This window comes from Crocuta crocuta, unplaced genomic scaffold (assembly GCF_008692635.1).
Source record: "Crocuta crocuta isolate KB4526 unplaced genomic scaffold, BGI_CrCroc_1.0 scaffold116, whole genome shotgun sequence".
In the NCBI taxonomy this organism is placed as follows: Eukaryota; Metazoa; Chordata; class Mammalia; order Carnivora; family Hyaenidae; genus Crocuta; species Crocuta crocuta.
In genome coordinates this window covers 5,135,050-5,141,009 of record NW_027531562.1, presented here as the reverse complement: position 1 = coordinate 5,141,009, position 5,960 = coordinate 5,135,050, and the positions used below count along the sequence as shown (strand labels likewise).

The 5,960-nt window shown below is 35.4% G+C and overlaps 1 long non-coding RNA gene across 1 annotated transcript in view; it reads left to right on the top strand.

Annotated features, from left to right (window-relative positions):
- Positions 1-4,320, top strand: part of LOC144238820 (uncharacterized) — a 21,102-nt gene extending 16,782 nt beyond the window's left edge. The window contains exon 4 of the long non-coding RNA XR_013337217.1: positions 3,054-4,320. This is a non-coding gene — a long non-coding RNA (uncharacterized LOC144238820). The remainder of the gene's footprint in view (positions 1-3,053) is intronic.
- The last annotated feature ends 1,640 nt before the right edge of the window (positions 4,321-5,960 follow it).

Genomic DNA, 5,960 nt, shown 5'->3' with positions numbered 1-5,960 from the left:
CCCCCCTCCCCCAGCAAATGTCAAGAGGGCTGAGGTTGAGAAACAGTCTGTTATGGGAATGAACCAGGAGCTCTAACTCCAAAAAGCTGCACAATGAGTCCCAGAAGCTAACTTCTATTAGATAAGAATTTCAAATGACAAAATAATTTGTTTAGTGAGTCAAATGTACCTCTGAAAATGGCAGTGCGTCTGTCTAGCCCTGAGCCCTTAGAAATAGGAAAATCAGAAGGGTACCTGCTTGGGTTTTTTACTTTTTATAAAACAGAGTTAGAAATCTTCCTTAAGGATTTGTCATCTAAATGTTACTTATTAAATTGATAAAATGTGCCTTTGGAGTTGCTTAGCAACTTATGGAAAGCCTGCTTTTTAGAAGTTCATTTGTTTGTTTAAAACTAGGGTAGGTTGCATATTATTAGCTACATTACATAAATCAACAAAGAAATGTACACTGAAAATGGAATAAGATGTTTCAACACATTTTCTGCTCTCCGTGTCTGGCAATTAAAACATTCTAATTGTCTGGTAGGATTGCATGAAGTATTTGACAAACATTATTTATGTATGAAACTTCAACATAATATTGAGTATGTAAGGGAACCAAAGGGGAAAAATTAAGCAGGTTTGTCATAAAGTATGTGTTTATCGTAACCTTTCTTCTTCAAAAATCTTATCTACTAAGTACTTTTATCAGACACTAATTATACTCTTTCAGAAAAGAATTTCTCCAACACCCTTCAGTGCCTGCACCCTTTAATCATATCTCATTACATCTACCTAATCCATATCTTTTTCACATTGCCAGGGCTCATTAACAGTTTTAAAAGCCAATCTTGGACATTATTATTCGTTGTAATCGAGATGAAAATAATGCCAATAATATTTTATTTCTAAATGTAATGGATCATTTAAAATTTGTTCTGAAGCCATTTCTTCTTTAAATATTAATGAGAAATTAACTTTCAAACATGCATTAAGCTAGCAGGAATGGTGAGATGTGCCTGAAAACCCTGAAGCACCTTTTCGAAGGAGAAGTTATTTTTATAAGCTGTTTGAACAGTCGATCATCAGTCACTTTGAAGGGAAGTGATCCTTGATTAACAGTTGGCTGATATTGTGCTTCCACAGATGTGTAGCAGCAATACAGGTGCCGCCTATGAAACAAGACAGGTAATTCACAAGATCTGAGCACCTTCTTTTGCTGATTGAAAATGCGAAAGTTCGAATGGGCTTCCATTTTTGGGTATTGCCCCATTTAATTGTTGTAGGCAAGACAAACCAAATGCCCCTTTCAAATAGTGAATTATAGATGGGCACCATGTTCTCCATACAGTTGAAGAAAAGATTGTAAGTATGGCTGGTACTTTATTCTTTTTGATATCCCATTTTTAGAAAAGGGAACCTGAGAGACACCTGGGTGGCTCAGTTGGTTAAGCGTCTGACTCTTATCTCGGCTCAGGCCATGATCTCAGTTTGTGTTTGGAGTCCGNTATGGCTGGTACTTTATTCTTTTTGATATCCCATTTTTAGAAAAGGGAACCTGAGAGACACCTGGGTGGCTCAGTTGGTTAAGCGTCTGACTCTTATCTCGGCTCAGGCCATGATCTCACAGTTTGTGTTTGGAGTCCACTTGGGATCCTCTCTCTTCCTCTCTCTCTGCCCTTCCCCACTCCTGAGCATGTGCATTCTCTCTCTCTCAAAATAAGTAAATCCATTTAAAAAAAAGAAAAGGAAACCATGGATCAAATATGCAGTTACTTGATTAGAGACTATTGATAATGACTTTTTAAGTCAGATCCTGCCTCTTGGAGTCTAGTTACATAGGACTAACATTATTCTAAAAATGAAACCTTTTTCCATGGTTAGAGTTTGAGATTCTTTCTTGGAAATAATTGTTAAGAGTCTTAAGAAAAGCTTAATGGTCCATTGTTTATTTATTATGCATATACTATTAAGCCATAGTGTTGGGAAAAAGAAACATAAACCTAAAGTCATACAAAAAAACCCCAGCTTTTATATAAGTACCTCAAGCTATTATTCAGTAGTTATAGAGATGTAATAAAGCTTTCATTCAGCTTTGGATTTTTTTTCATTCATTAGTTCTGACAGACTGTAATTAGCTCTTTGGGTGTTTTCTTAGATTTTTTAGCTTCTTCTTTGGAGTATATGTTTTTTTTTCTTTTACAGTTTTATGTTTTTTCTGATTTCTCTCCACTAATATGGTTCAGCTTGTTGCTGACCATAGGAAACTGTTAAGAAGAATCAAGTGAAACCATGATAGTTGGTGACTTTTATATGCTGTGTCTTATCTTTTACAGTTGCTAAAAGTAGAGTAAGATAATTAGAATTTTAGGATCTGTCACATTTTTTTTGAAAAATTATTCTTGACTTTTTACTTTTAAATACTTTTTTAAAAAAATTTTTTATGTCTTTATTTTATTTTGAGAGACAGAGACAGAGAGTGAGTGGGGGAGGAGCAGAGAGAGAGGAGACACAGAATCCTAAGCAGGCTCCAGGCTCTGAGCTGTCAACACAGAGCCTGACGCATGGCTCGAACCCACAGACTGTGAGATCATGACCTGAGCTGAATGAGCTGAAGTTGGATGCTTAACCGACTGAGCCACCCAGGTGTCCCTCTTTTAAATTCTTTAAATTTCTTTATTCATAATTTTTGGGGAGGGTAACTTTGCATATGCTCAATTATACATAACAATTTTTCATAGTTTTTTTTTTACTTTACTAAAATAGTTTTGAGTATTCAGATCTTACCAAACTTTTAATGACACCATAGATGATGCTTACTTTAATGGAATTTCTCTCATTTTATTATCAATTAAATTAGTTCTAATAAAAATAAAATTTGGTAAATGTAACAACATACTGTAACACCATAACACTTTAAAAAACTACAAACTTGGTATTACTATCATTTAACATTGTTTTTGCTTTTGTAACTTCATTTTTACCTTTGTCTATGTATCTCTTATTATGAAGAAGGTTTGCCTTTTCTGTATTGATCACTGATTTTCTTGTCCTTTGCATGTTGTTTTTTTCAGAGATTTCTCATTGGTCAGTACCATTGAAGTTGACGGTCCATTTCACATCAAAGGAGATCTACTCATCAGTGTGCTGTTGTCAATCTGAGCTTTCCAGATATGTGTTCTCCAACTCAAAGACAAGTCGTTGGATCCAGGCATTTCCAGAGAAAGCTGCTTCAGCACTTTCCTTGGTTTTTGTTTTTGGAATACTTCTTTCTACAGTAGTCTCCAGACTCTAAAGTAGTAGAATAGTTCCTAAGTTCATCCAGATCTTTCCCATGTCTGAATCGTTGGTCCTCTTCTTACCCCCGGCTCACAGATAAAAAAGAAACAACAGTAAAGGAATAAAAATTGTTTCTCTGTGACTGAATCATTCCAGTCTTGAAGCACCCTGTGGGTTAATTAACTCTTATTGCATTTACTATCTCCCACATACCTGTGTGTGGGAAGGTGCTCTTCTTGGCATTTGCCTAGTTGGAAAACGGAACAGGACGGTGGCACTAGACTTTGCTCTTGAAGTGCATGGCATGGTGGCAGCATAAAGCCTGAACAAGCTTAGTTTTTCACTGACGGGGAGCAGCTGGCATAGCACCACCTTTCCCTGACATTGTATGGTGGTTTTGATGAATTCTGGGCCATACTTCCTTCCAGAATAACAGTTCTAGTTTAGCATGGGGTTTGGTACCATTATAAGGAGAAACATGGTGTCTCCTGTAGGAGGAGTTTGGAGAGCTTTACTGCAGCAATCAAGATGTGTGTTAAGATGATTGACTGAATCCTGTGGCTACACTGCTTCTACACTATGTGAAAGAAAAAGAGAACAGCTGCTGTTATTTCCCCTCACTAATTTCTCATAAATAGGTAGGAGTTTTTGGTGAGCATTGTCTTATTCTGGAATGAATTCTTTCAATTCTTGTCATTTAAAAACATTTTTATAGACTATTATGAGAGAGGTATTGGAAAAAAAAATTGAAATAAAGGACCCCAGATGAGGTTGCCTTTGGATGATTGAATTTCAAGATGAACACAAAATAGATCAGTACAAAGGATGTGCAAAATTCTCTTAAAAATACACATAAATTCCTGTGCAGCAGGGTTTGACATGAACTAATTGAAGGTATTGACATATCCACAGGAAGAATTTTAGCCATGAAATCAGATAATAGAAAAGTCAGAAACAATATGGGCAAAGCCTATCCAAATATGGTTCAGAGATGAGGGACTGACACTTAATTCCATAGAACCTTAGTCCCAAAGACAAGGCCATTCATACTGTGAATGAGTATCAGGCTATTTATACTTGATGCTATTAAACATTCTATCTACAAAAATATCTTCATTCTTGAGTCCATGTTTTTTAATCAATATTCTATTATTGTGCTTCCAATGAATCTCTGCTCCAACGATATATGTTAACCACATGAATTTCATATATATCATTTATAATGGCAGTTAACTTTAGGTGAGTAATTACAATATCCCAAGCCTTTGGTGAAGTCTTTTTTTTTTTCATTTAAATCATTCATCATAAATGAATAATTTGATTTATGGGTCAAAACATTAATGATTACTGTGTCTCTACTCTTAATAGATGGATTGACTTTTTAGCATGTTGGTAAAATCAAGGTGTAAAATTTTCACTGTGAGGAGCAGATCTAGGATTATGATATATTTGCTAAGGTCCACTCTTCCTGTCCACCTTTTCTGTGATGTACAAAATTAACATGCAACTATATGATTCTATTTGTGGGTAGGAAAGTAGTTGAAGTAAATTATTGCTCAAACAGTAATTGTTTGAAATCAAATATTACCCTCAATGCAATATTGTATGTTAACAGGGTATCCAGGGGGTCAAAAAGACCTTTTGAATGCTGCTTCACAAATGACTAGCCATGAGATCATCTTAACTTTCACGGACATCAATTTCCTCTGCAAAATGAGTATATTATCAAAACTCCCTTATATGGTTACTTTGATATTGAAAGAGATAATTCATATAAAATGCCAAGGACTATGTTCAGAGTATGGTAAGAAATGAATGGTAGCTAATGCTTTAAGTATTTATCACTAATATTAATATTATCATAATAAGCTGATATAAATTCAGCATATGACTGGGGAATAAGAGTTTGGCAGGGACCAATTGCAAAATACTTGAGCTCATGAACAATGGCAGGGATCAGGAGCACCAACCCCAGTGCAGTCACAAATCTGCGTGTAAGTTTCGACTCTCCTAAAACTTGACTAAATACTCTACTGTTGATAGGATGGATGCGTTACTGATATCATAAAGTCAATTAACACATTTTGTATGTATTATATGTACTCTATTCTTATAATAAGTAAGCTAGAGAAAAGAAAATGTTAAAATCATAAGGAAGAGAAAATACATTTATAGCACTGTACTGTCATTATCAAAAAAAAACCCAAAAAAACCCCACATATAAGTAGACCCGTGTAGTTCAAATCTGTGTTGTTCAAGGGTGAACTGTGGTTCATAAAAACTATTCCTAATCTAATATTTAGATCCAATACAATGGCCATCTTTTCCCTTCTCCAAAGTACCCAATTTTATTTTTATCCCTGTCATTCTTATTATTTATAATATATGAGAAACAGGTAAATTAATGAATGAGTAACCTTCTAGTCTTTCCAAGTTTCAGTGGCTTAATACTATAAAGATTTCTTATTCCTTTGGGGTGCGTGGGTGGCTCAGTCAATTAAGCATCTGACTCTTGATCTCTGTTCAGGTCTTGATCTCAGGGTTGTATGTTCAAGCCCCATGTTGGGCTTCACGCTTAAAAAAAACAAAAGATTCATTACTCCTTTATGTCACATTCTAGTGTGGGTCGGGAAAAGAATGGGGGTGAGTTTTTGTTCCATTCAGTCACTCAGGGACGCAGTAGTGGCTCTCCCATCTTCTTC